The sequence below is a fragment of the Heliangelus exortis genome, chromosome 1 (genome assembly GCF_036169615.1).
Source record: "Heliangelus exortis chromosome 1, bHelExo1.hap1, whole genome shotgun sequence".
In the NCBI taxonomy this organism is placed as follows: domain Eukaryota; kingdom Metazoa; phylum Chordata; class Aves; order Apodiformes; family Trochilidae; genus Heliangelus; species Heliangelus exortis.
This window is the reverse complement of record NC_092422.1, coordinates 43147838-43160834: the sequence shown is the minus strand read 5'-3', so window position 1 is coordinate 43160834 and position 12997 is coordinate 43147838. Positions and strand designations below refer to the sequence as shown.

At 38.5% G+C, this 12997-nt stretch overlaps 1 long non-coding RNA gene across 2 annotated transcripts; it reads right to left on the bottom strand.

Moving 5' to 3' along the window:
- Positions 1–5938: 5938 nt before the first annotated feature.
- Positions 5939–12984, bottom strand: LOC139795084 (uncharacterized). 2 transcript variants are annotated; one of them, XR_011725377.1, is made up of 3 exons: positions 12597–12984; positions 6887–6961; positions 5939–6026 (listed from the first exon to the last, which is right to left on the bottom strand). It is a non-coding gene; the product is annotated as an uncharacterized lncRNA (long non-coding RNA). The 2 variants fall into 2 exon arrangements; XR_011725378.1 differs by lacking the exons at positions 5939–6026; positions 6887–6961 and adding an exon at positions 7495–12427.
- Between the last annotated feature and the right edge of the window lie 13 nt (positions 12985–12997).

Below are 12997 nucleotides of genomic sequence, written 5' to 3'. Positions count from 1 at the left end.
TAAGCAGGACAGATCCCAGTATAGATCCTGATCAATACCAGCCTCCATGTGGAACTGCCCTCTGAGCCTTGTCATCCAAATGGTTCTTTATTTATCTGGCTGCTCCCTGAACCCTAGTGTCTTAACAGGGGTACAAGAACATTATGGGAAACAGCATCATAACCTTCCTGAAGTCAAGGTTAAGTGTTGTCTTCTGTCATTTGTAGGTCCAACACCTTATCCCAGAAGGCAGTCAGGTGGGTCAGGCATGATTTGCTAGTGGTAGATCCATTCTGTGCCCAGAAATATGTTCCCAGACTACTCATTCCATAATTTGCCCAGTGGCTAATGTGAAACTGACTGACCTATAGTTGCCCGGATTATCCTTTCAGATTTTTCTGAAGATGTTTTATTCCCTCCAGTCATCAGAGATAGTCTATGATCTCCATGAATTTTTTAAGCAGATATGAAGCAGCCTCGTGAGGACATCAGCCAGTGGTCTCAGCCCTCCCTGATGCAGCCCTATAGATCACATGGAGTTGCTTGGCATGAGACTTCTGATGTAACTCCTGACTCAGTCCTCAACCACAGATAATTTCTTTTCCTCCTTGAACTTTGTGTACAAGGGGACTCGTTAGCTTATCTATGTCTTTGGCCACTTAAATCACTCACTGCTCTCAGCAAGAGGCCCTGCATCTGAAGCTGGGTACATTGAATCATAACTCTTGCTAATGTCCTGTGACTTTAGATCAAAGTTAAGAGTTAAGCACAGTATGCAAAACAGTAGTATTGTGGATGCCCACATTACTGCAACTTTAGTTAACTTTCATGATGAAGAGCAGTGTCTTTGATCACTGAAGTATAGAGATACACTTTTAAAAGGTTTATTTAAGGGAAAAAGTAGGTTTTGAACTCTAGTCTTATGATGCACATAACAGGTTCTCCTCCCCCCCTACTCTGCTCTGGTGAGGCTGCATCTAGAATATCGTGTTTAGTTCTGGGCTCCTCAGTTCAAGAAGGACAGGGAACTGCTTGAAAGTGTCCAGCACAGAGCCATCAAGATGACCAGAGCACATGAAGCCTCCTGTACTGACACCAGTTCTGTGTCATGGGCACTTCCAGCTGGGAACAGGGAACCTTAGTCACTACCAGGGAACCTGGACCGTTTGTCAGCCCAGTGAGGGGCAGAAGATTGGTCTTACACAGAAACAGTGAAACTGAGTTTGTGTCTTCTTGTAAAACTTGGGCCGCATTCTGTTCCTCATTTGAAAAATAGGGCTAAGAATATTGGTATTTTCTGTTTAGTTTGTAAACTTTTCCAGTGCAATCTTTCAGTACACATTGGCATGCTGACTCACAAATTGTCAGCATCAGCTGGAATTTGTAGGTATTTAAAAATGGAAACAATCAAGGAGAAAAACAGCAACGTAGCATTTAGCCATGTCGCTGGCCACAGCACTGTTCCAATACTTCAGATTAAATGTTGACTAATAAAAAAAACCCCTGAAATATATTATTATTATTTTGGATAGCTGCAAGAATCCTTTCCTCATCTCTTTGTCTATCATGCCAAGACCCTGACCTTGGACTTGTCTCATCACTATGGGCTTGCCTGGAAATCTCTGGACAGTGTCTGACCTTGGTTGGTGTCACAGACATGATCACCACCCTCTGATATGACTTCCCTTGACCACGTTCTTGCCTCATCCCCTCAGACACGTCCAGCAACATGTCCCAGAGACCATCACCAGCTCTCCTCTTTTCTCCTTGTTTGCCTCACTGCAGAGTTGCTGCCCTGCCAGGCCCACCATCATTCCCAGCTTCCAACCTCCCTGCACTTCTGGATCATGCCATGGTTTCTGCTTCCTGACAGAGCCTTCTTGTAAAGCAGTCAGCAAACACAGCTATATGTTGAATACCAGGATTTGGGGATGCCTACTTTTATTTTAGGTGGTGTCACGGATTTTTTTTAGAACTGCTTGTAACTTGTTATGAACCAAATAACCCTTTCTTCTCAACTTTTTTCTTAAAATACATTTTATCTTTATTATTTTCCCCAATATGGCCTTGTACTTTATTGCTTTATGTATGCCTTAAAGTATTTTAAGTAGCTAATGTGTTGGGTAACTTTTGAGCAGGAACATAGCAAATTTTGAGGTATTTGTGCAAAATGAAACACACATTTGAGGATCAACAAATAACAGAAGCATGACCTCTACCAACTAGAAAATGCAAAAAATTATGGTGAAAAAAAGCCAATTGTAGACAGTGTATCTGATCAACAACTTCTTCATTGTCTAGCTATACAAGAGTATATATTTTGTATATTATACATTTTGAATTATTTTGTCTACATATATATATGGCTACATAGCCAAAAATAATCTTGGGCTGTACCCTTGAGAAAATCAATACAAAATATCTGCAGGTTTTTGTAGTGTGTTAAATGCTAAAATGTCACTACTTTAATTTCATTTATTGAAAGTGTGCTTGCATGTGCACAGATTAACTGTACTCTACTTGAGTTACAAAGTTAGCTTTATAACTTTTGCCAAAGAACAATTAGATTATCTCTTCCAAAGTTACTTTATGATCTTAGGTAAGACTGTCCACTGACTCCAGACTTTTATGGGGCCACATGTGAACTAATTTAACCCACTTAAATCTGGCAGGGCTTCACGGCCAGCTGGTATTCTCTTTGCACAGCACAGCTGAGAACTCCTCAGGCAGTGAAGCTGAGTCTTGCCCATGCAGAGGGCATGAATCTTGATGATCCCTTCCAACTCAAACCATTTCTATGATTCCTCTTGCTCCCTCATTATCTAACAAGGTATCTGTGGGCTTTCCCCAAAGCACTTGTTTTTAAGCCAACAAGAATATACTAAATGTTGATAGGAGTCACACTGTGGAGCTGCAAGAGCTTTCTTTCTGTGTCTTGTGTCTACGATTTAATGGCAAATAAATTTAAAGGAATTTTTTCCATATAAGTCCTGTTGTAACTTGTAAACTGCAGTATTATCCACGCTATTGTCTCCTCCGTATTTCTGATATTTTTTTTATGTGTGAGTTTTGCCAGAATTATCTGAGTATCAAACTAATTTCTAGCTATAATTTTCCGATTAGAGATATATGGAAACATAAAGAGTCATAACAGGCGAGTGAATTATTCTTTATGAAATGTTTTCATACCTCTAACTCCACAGACTAAATTTTAAAATATCATCAGTTATTTTGAATGAGGTTTTGCAACCCTAACCTGAGTACTAAATATACCTGATTTCGAGAAAATGCTACAATAAGAAATCACTAAGCAGTCACCTTCTGAAAATATGCTCCTTTTCATGTATCTCAGGCAGAAAATTAAAATTTAGACACCCAAAGCAACAGGTAATATTTGAAAATATAAGGTAAGTATAGAAGAAATCTTGTTCCTGTTGAAATAATTTGTAAAAGCAATTGGCTACCTTGGGGACAACATTTTACAAGTTCTTAATGTAATAGTTGCTCAAAAAGCAAGAAAATTTCTTGCTGTTTCGTTTTTTGTTTTCTTTTAAACAAGTCATAATATTAAGAATTTTAACTAGCAGAAAATTTCCCTTAATATTTTCTGTTCATCCTACTTCCTCTATTAAAAACTCTGTCCTTTGGTTTGTTTACATCTTCTTCATTGGATTAAACTAATCCACATGTATCTTAGTATATTTATAGGAAATATCACTCCCTCACAGATACCCTTTGCTGATGACAATAATTTCTATTTTTAGTTGAATGACATATTTACTAAGCACTGGTGCAAGTGTTTAGTTTCAGATTTGTAACGCAGTCAAGGTTTCTTGAGTGAACAGATTTGTAGACATACTACTATGGGTGACAACAAATATGTCAATGCTTGTGTACAAATTGTGCTTATTCTTACATCTTATACATCCAAAATTCTGCTAGCTTCACTCCTCAGATTATGCACAGGATTTTTTTGTTAGTTTGCTTGTTTGTTTATTATTAACCTACCAGCAAAAATATACCTTTATTTAAAACATAATGCACTACCATTATCCAATTCTTTTTGGAAAAGCTGACAGGGATTTAATTTCATATTGCAGTGCAGGTGGGGCATTACAATGGTCAAAAAGTTATTATAAGTGCCCAGTGAGAGTAGAAGATCATCCATTAGTGAAACTGTGTCCCATGAGTATTTTGAGGGAGAGCCCTTCAGTGGGAAAAGAGGAGGGTATTTGGAAGAGGTTTTTTTTCCTTTCACCCTGTGACTGAAACTGACCATGGGCCTATGCTGCAGTATGGGGAAAAGAAGAAAAAAAGGACATTTTGCTATAATTATCAAAAGTTAGATGCAAAAAGACCAGGCCAGGTCAGAGTGTTTTTAAGGAATTGCATAAAAGGTGATTGTCATCTTCTGTGTGTTTGTGTCTTCATTCTGGTTTTATTAGAGGGGAAAACAAACAGTTTTATTATATTACATGTGCTGCATCTTATTTTACAGCAAAATCCTGCACATTTTCACATAAACTGCAGGCATAAAATCCTTGTATAGTTATCATGGTCGTACTATGTATAGTAATTCATGGTTGTGCTGTATCAACATTTAACATACAAACTTACTGAAATCCGTAAAAACTACATCCACTGCCTTCCCTTCAGCCACTATTATTCTTTCTTTCTGATGCACTTCATCCATTCTGATAAGCTTCACCCTCCTCAGTGACCGCTGATTAAATGCAAATGCTCTGTAAAAGGTGTTAAACACCAGGAAACCTTAATTTCTTCATATTACTGTACCAGCCACTCACTACAACCCTTTGAGCCCTGCTACTCAGCAGCTCTTAACCCAGCACACCATCTACCTGCTCATCCCACAGCTGGACAACTTATCCAGAAGGATGCTGTGAGGGACAATATCAGAAGCTGTACTAAAATCCAGAACAAATTCAACCACTGTCTCCCCTCCATTCACTAGGTAGGTGACCTTATCATAGAAAGAAATCAAATTAGTTTAACAGAATTTTCCCTTTGTGAACCCATGTTGACTGTACCTGATGATTGTATTATTCTTTAAAAGCTTATCTATAGCATCCAGTATGACCTTCTCCATATTTTTTGTTAGACTAACAGACCTGTAGGTCCCTTGGTCTTCTCTCATGTCCTTTTTGTAAATTGGAGTAACACTGTCCAGCTTCCAGTCATCAGGGACCTCCCCAGACTCCTAAGACCTTTGGTAGGTGACAAAAAAAGAGGTCCTGCCATAACATCCACTCCAGCTCCTTCAGGGCTCTGAGATGAATTCCATCAGGGCCCATCAGCATTCAGCTGATACAAATGGTCCCTTACAATTTCATTACCCACCAAGGGAGAGTCACTGTTCCTCCACTCATGGCTCTTCAGCTCAGGGAACCGGGCATCCCAGGGTTGATCACTAATATTAAAAACTGAGGGGAAAAAAAAAAAAAAAAAAAGCATTAAGTGCCTCCACCTTTTCTTCATCACCACCGGTTGGGTGACCATCTTTCTCAAATATCAGTCCAGTATTTTCCTGGGACCTCCTCTTGCTATGAACATACTTTAAAATGCCCTTTTTAGTGACTGACGCAATACTGGGCAGTTTTTACTTGAGCTGAGCTTTGTCCTTTCCTATTTCTTCCTACACGTGCAAACTACAGCTTTGTGATATGCAAAACCTGACCCACCTTCCAGAGATCATACAATTTCTTTTTTCACCAGTTGCAAGAGGAGTTCCCTGCTCACCCAAGCTGATCTTCTGCCCCACTTGACTTAACAACATCGTGGTACTGCCTGCTTCTGTTCTTGTAGAAGGTGGTTCTTAAAAACTGACCTAATCCCTCAAAGCAGATGCCCAGGGGACACTGCAGTTCCCTGAGCAACTTAAAGTTTGCTGTCTTGAAATCTTTCAAATTGGAAAGTAAATTCAGTATTTAACTTTGCTTATCTAAAAGGACAAAGCCAAGATGACAATGCCACACATCAGTGGCAATTGTCCAGTTTTGGAAAGAGTAATCCATAGATTATCTTGGGTCCTGTTTTCACAAATTTCATGGCAGAAGCCATTTTAGACGAAACCAAAGGCATAAGAGTGAAACTTTTTTTAATACCACAAAGCCATCAGACAGATAATACGTTTCCATTTTATTCAGGGAATTCTTAAAAAAGTTTCACTCAAGTCCTGCTAAAGGAAAGCAATGTGACTCTCCTACATCAACAGATGAAGCAGTAAAAATTATTATCCAGGTGAAACAAGGCACTTTTTGAACACTCACTCCACAAAATCAAGAACATATAAATGATATTAGAAATCATAACACCTAAGAAATAAAAGAAATTATGACAGATATGAGAAGTTCTAACAATTCCTATTAAAAAGATGGAGAGAAATTGTACATTCTTTGTGTCTTTAAAATAATGTTTTTAATTCAAATATCTCTGAAAATTACTAACTGTATGCACTGAGTAAGCATATAGCAACACGCTTAAAGACCATTTCTAATATTAGACTATGTTAGACTATATATTCTCCTACATAAGCTTCACTTTCCTCAGTGGCTGCAGAAGTAAATGTAAAAATACTCAGTAAAGGATGTTAAAAATTTTAAAATACTATACAAGCCATTCATAAAATTACAAAGAGATTCTGTTTTTTTTTTTGCTTGGTAAGAATTAATATCCAGTTTCTCATTTTCCTTTGATTAAGTTTTATTTTATCTTAAAAAAAAAAAAAAAAAGGCAAAAAAGTATTCTACAATACCTGCTCTAAAAAGAGATCTAGTGATTTTTCCTCCACTAAATAACCCAAGTTGTCTCTACAGCATGACTAGAAAGAAACAATGTCTGTGCTCCCTCTTCTGGCTCAGCAGCATCATTGACCTAAGCAATTTCTTACCGTGCTGACATCAGGGCTGAGGCCTGTGCTCAACAGAGGGAACAAAACCTTAGAGCACTGAACCGTTTCAGCTTCCTTAAGAAGAAGAAGAAAAAAAAAAAGTTGTTTCAAGTGGAAATGAAAATTTATTTCCAAACTTCCTGAATTTTTTTTCGCAAGATCTGACAGTTGAAAAATATAAAAATGCCTTGCACAATTGCTAACAGCTCTTTTTCAACATTTGCAACATGGGAATAATTTTAAATAAAATTAAAAATTATATAAGTATATAGGTTATAGAAATCCTGACCTCTGTGGTGTGCAATATGAAAACTTCAAAATAGTAGTTTGTCAAATAAATTATTCACAAAGAAGATTTAAATAATAATTTTAATGCTAAAATCAGATTATTTTTAATTGTCTAATTGTAAACCAAGTAACTCTCCCCAAACAAATAGTAACAGAAACTAACACTGGATATCCTCACCCTCACAGGGGCTATTTTTTTTGCATACTTCTGTAGGAAGAACTCCTACAACCAAAACTTCGTGGCTCTACCATATGTGATTCTGTGTACTGTGGTTCATTGTGAAGAAGCATAACATAAATAGTAAAACTTTCACCTCAAATATAACAGATCATATCCTTTAATATTATTTGAAAGTCTTTACAATACTTCAACATGGAGCTCTTACATCTGTAGTATGAAGCCAACCACCCTTGTCTTTAACACTGACTGGCATCTGTTTTAACTGAAAATATTATTTATTTATAATTAAAACTGAATTCGGTTTCAGGATAAATGAACAAAGTACACTTTGCAGTGTGGGAATATTCTTTTAATTTACCAGAAGTTAAATTATTACTTTAGATAGCTGAGACATCTCAAAGGGAGAGGAGGTTCATATGGTAGCTCAAGAATGGCTTACCTGCAGTGTGGTGTATCCTGCACAAAAGCTGGCTCAAAAAAATAATAATTCTCTATGCTTGTTCAATTTAACAGGAATATGGGCTGGGCATAAGGGGTAGCTGAAAGGGCTATTTATTTACTTTCTTCCTCCTATGGTTTGTGTATGTCTAACAACAAAAATGGAAATGATTCAGTGTGTTCTGTAGTATTTGCACAGCAAAATACACAGGACAGTGCCAACTTAAAATCTGCCATTCCAGCAGCCAACAGCCCACATTCTGTGCAATGTGGCCCAAAACTGTAGGTTTATGGCCAAAAATGGGGCAAACCATTGGCTGGTGTACAAGATACACAGTAGACACGAGTTTGGAAGTAATATTTGGGATGGACCTACTTGACTACCAGGAAGTCAACTTCTCTTCCCTAGCAGTAAACCAGACACACAGAGCATGAGCTTCATGATAAGAAAGCTGAGGGCTCAGTGCTCTCATCAGTGCCACAGCTGCCTTCAGCCTGGGACAGGTTCATGGAGCCACTGTGCTCCTGCAGGGAATGGTGGCCTGGTGGCTGCCTCCCTCAGAGCAGTTTGCCCAAGGGAAATGTGGGTGGCCACTCGCCCCACATGCAGGCACAAATCCAGGTGTGGCTCTGCCCCATAATCATACGCTCACACAGACCATAATGACATGGAACCTGCTGACTGCACTAAGAAGATTTCTGGAAGATGAAGCTCTACTGGTTGGTGTCATAGGGACAGAGCTATGAGCTATGTCTTTCCTTTCCTGCTCCACTGCATTTTGGGAAAGAGGAGGTATTAATTACACCTTGGGCCCTTTCCCAGTCATAGGGACAAGCAGGGGCTAAGCTTAATTTTGCTGCCATTGGCAAAGTGGGGCAATCCTGTCCCTGCATAGTACAGGCTAATGAGCAAGCACACAACAAGCTGTGCATGTATTAGTAGAAGCTAATGAGGTTCCACATCACCAGTATCTTCTATTACAAAACTGACCCATTTTAAAATTTAAAATGTAAGGCCAGTTAGAGAGTACGCAATGTAGACTTGGCGTAGTGTGGCTTCAGAAGTGTGATTTATGTTGTTAAATGTCCACTGCTGGTAATGTCCCTATATTTAAACAATAATAAAACCCACAGAGTTTGTAGATTTGATTTTTGACTGCAACAACTTGTTCTGACCTTGGGTTTCAAGAAAACCTGTTGAACAACTGCTTTGTCAATTCAAAAAAGGCAACGCTCAATTTATGACTTGCAATCTCAGGCTAAATGCAACAGCTCCAAATACTTCAAACACCTGTGGCTTTGGGACACTCTGCCAAAAGCCTTTCATAGAATCATGAGGTGGCTGAAGTTGGAAGGGACATCTGGAGGTCATCTTGTTCAACCCCACTGCTTAAGCAGGGCAACACAGAACTCGTTTTCTCCAGCTATGTCACCTAACATCTTCCTGAAGCAATAAAGAGCAAGCAAGATATGCAATCCCATACCTTAGGTCACCAGGGTCATAGGAAGTCGTCTAATGTCCACAGAATACTTCATGATTAAATTGTTGTGGTTTCAAAATCAGAGGAAGACATTAAGATCCTTAGGACCACCTGCTAGGACAGCTTTTACAGACCTCAGTTTTTAGGTTGAAATGGCTCAGTTTGATTCAATTCACTATGAAGGAGTCAACAGTAAAAAAGCCAAGGATTAAATGTTCTTTTTGAGGCACAGTCTAATAAGAGTAATATGAAGCCTACATGCTGATTATTTGAAGCACTAGTAAGTGTGTTTATGAGGAACCGCAGAAGTGCCTCAGCTTTCAGATGCTCTGGAACTGGTAGATATTTGCTATTTGAGAAGGAGAGAAAGGGGAAGTCTTCAGTTCTGGATCCATTCTGTAAAATTGGATTCTGGATCCATTATATAAAAGCATATTGATGCCTCCTGACATGAACTCACTACAGGGTAGACAAGGAGTATAGGGAGGAATATCGTTTGACCCTTTTACACAGAGCAAAGGCAGTACATCTACGTATGTACATAGCTAAGTAGCAACCAAAAGCAAAACTCAAAACCCAATGAAAGTACAAACTAAAAATCTAAATTATGTACAAAAATGGTTTTGTTCCATAAAGCCACTGTGATGCCATCTAGTTTCATCAGCCACAGGGTTTTTTATCCTGTATTCTGATGCTAAGGGCTGTGGTACACTGCAAGAATGTGGAGCCCTTGATCTCCAGATCATATACTCAGATACATCTGAGGTCTGTAATGCCTCAGTTTTTTTTTCTAGGAGACATTAGGGCCCCAAGCCTGGAGCTGGTGGCTTATATCCACTACATAAAACCAGAATCACATTTAATACCAGTAGAAAACCTTCATGTCTGTCAGATTAACTGACCTAAAAAAAAAAACAATCAAAAATGTGAAAACAAATAAACAAACATACAAAAAAGAATAGTAATTAACCTTTCTTCTGTATGATACAAACACTAAGTGAGGAAGGTAGGATAGGTATGGCAAAAAGATGGATGTGCCCAGAAGTTCTTTTCTCTTCTACAACTACTTACTGTGTTAAAGATATTAAAGGGACGAATCTGAATCAAAAAGAGATCTACAGACATTTAAGAAAATGTCAGCTTTCAAGAAAAAATCTTAACACTTAGAAGCTGCAACTTTACACATTGACAAAGATTGTTTATGAGCTTTGGAGAGCAGAGCTGTCAGCACAAATAAAATCTTAGAAATCTCAGGAGGGACTGATATCTCCGTCTTGGCTGGAAGCTGCTCATGTGAATAGGTGAAACAATAAAAATGTGAATAAATACAACCCATACTTTTTAGACATCAAAGGTCACTGAAATGAGTTAGATAAGACTACTGCAAACCAAGCATAAACCAAACCTATGAACTTTGGGAGTTATTATATATGAAAACATCCAACTACTCTTAGGAACTTAACTAGGTTTTTATAAGCCAAAAGGGCTCCTAGAACTCCATAATTCTGAAGTATTAACAAATAATGGAATTGGTTTGTATTTTCATTAACAACAACTTATTTATATTTGCAGATTATTGATGTTCAAATGCATTTTTTATCTTAATCCACAGTATATACATGTCAATTTTCTTATTTTTGAGATTTCTAATGTTCAGTTCCTATTAAATTTTTGTTATCCATAGATATGTGGACAACAGAGAGGAACTTTTTCACCTAAAGCACTGATTTCACATGTGACTAAAGTTTTATTTAAGTAAGGATTACTCCTTAATTTGTGTTTTTAAAATTGTTACTAAGAACCTAAAGATGTTGTGTCTTAAACAGAAATAATTTTATGTATAGAAGCTAATTTATATTTCAGAGGAAATGGTTTCCTCAGATCAAATAAGTAGTTTTACTTTGTACTCTTCTAATTCCTGCCATTAAAGGGAATTATAATTGTCTGAAAGATGCTACAGAACATTACAGTCATTCTGACAACATGAGATCTAAATCTTTCTAAGGCCTTAAGATGTCAAGTCTGCAAACTCTAGAACTAGAAATGTCAGCAGCATTTTTATTTATTATGGCTACTCTGAAAATTGCCACAGAAGTGTGATAACAGCATAACTCCACTAACACAGTAATGTTCTAAACTACCAGAGGTAGACAAGTTTTATCCAATGCACAACATGTATTCATCAAACTCTTTTGCTGAGCACAAAATTAATTTACTTACAGGACTGTGCTTCTAAATGGCTGGAAGTAGTTTAGAAAATGAAATAGAGAAGTTGCTACCATGATTTTATCCATACATTTCATGTGGAGAAGCCTCAGAGGCTGTTTTCTTGTTGGCCGCCGTATATTTAAGGATCAAAGGTAGTTACAGAGATGAGAGTGAAGTAGACTGACACAGTACTTGCCTGAATTATTTCCACTAGGCACTGGCTTTTGCAAAGGATTAAGAGCCAGATTCCAACCCAAACTTAGATTCTTATCACAGTGCCTAATTTCTATGTGCCTGTCCCTTCAAAAATCCATCAGATTTCCAAGCCTAGTGACACTTTTTACATGTTTAGGAGGAGTTAACTTACAAGCTAGTGACTGTGACCCAGGAATATTTTAGATGTCTACAAAATCGCCTCCAGGGAATTTCAGGCTCTGGTGATTTTCTGGTTACTGACTGGAGGTACTGTTCACTCCCCATGATACAAAGAAACCAAAGTATATCTTGTAACTGAGAAGTACTCACTGAAGTACCTCCTAAAATGGCAGTTTATTTGCTTGACTTGCTACATTCTCCAGTTTTCAACAAACTTTCAAAGGAGATAACCAAGCCCCAAATAACTGAGTGCCAGCAACCTTAGCCTTCTCTAGCTCTTACTTAACTCCATTTCTTAGCAGGCTCTCTGCTAAGGTTCAGTGCTTCTTGCTGGAATGGAAAGCTGTAAATAAGGGTAGTGACTGCCAATCCTCTTGAAAGATGAAGTAAAGTTGAGCACTTTCAAAGAGAAGTAAGTACTAGTAGTACATGGCAGCAGGATGAAGCTGGGGATGGACCTTGAAGGAATTCCTGTGGTGAGAGAGCAGGCAGGCATCCTGCCTTATATCCAAAACCATCATCTAGCCTTCACCTCTGTACTCCAGGGCTCCTTTTGCTGTTATCCTGTCTCTGCATGAGAAAGGCAGGACTTCAGGATCCTCATAAATTGACAGGTCAGCCTCTAATCTAAATTGATTAGCTGAAGTTCGTCTCTGATAAAACAGGAGAGGCAGCTCAAGAGTCATCATCAACTCTGCCCCAAGAAAGGCAGAGAGAACTATTTCCTTGAAATACTCACCTTTGCCCAATGACTGTGAAAAATGCTTCACTCAGGACCTCAGGGGCAACACCAGTCTTTCAGAAGACCACTATTCACTGAGGTACATTCACTATGGACATTGTCTTTCAGTGCTCTGTTAATGCCAGCAAAAGGCACAGGGTATATTAACTTCCCATGGGAAGACTTCCACACCACTGTTGCCTCTGAGGGTGACTGAGCAGCCCAGTGGCCCAAGCTCCTGTTAGGTCCACCTTGTGGGGCCTGAATGGGCCAGGGCAACACCATTTGCAAGACACTGTTGGCCCTCAGTGGCCCACAGATGTGGCCCATGGAGGGCCAGTGTCAGGAAGACATGGATCTCCACTGTCATCTTACATGTCTTCAGATATATTTTTTTTACTCCTTCATAGAATCATAGA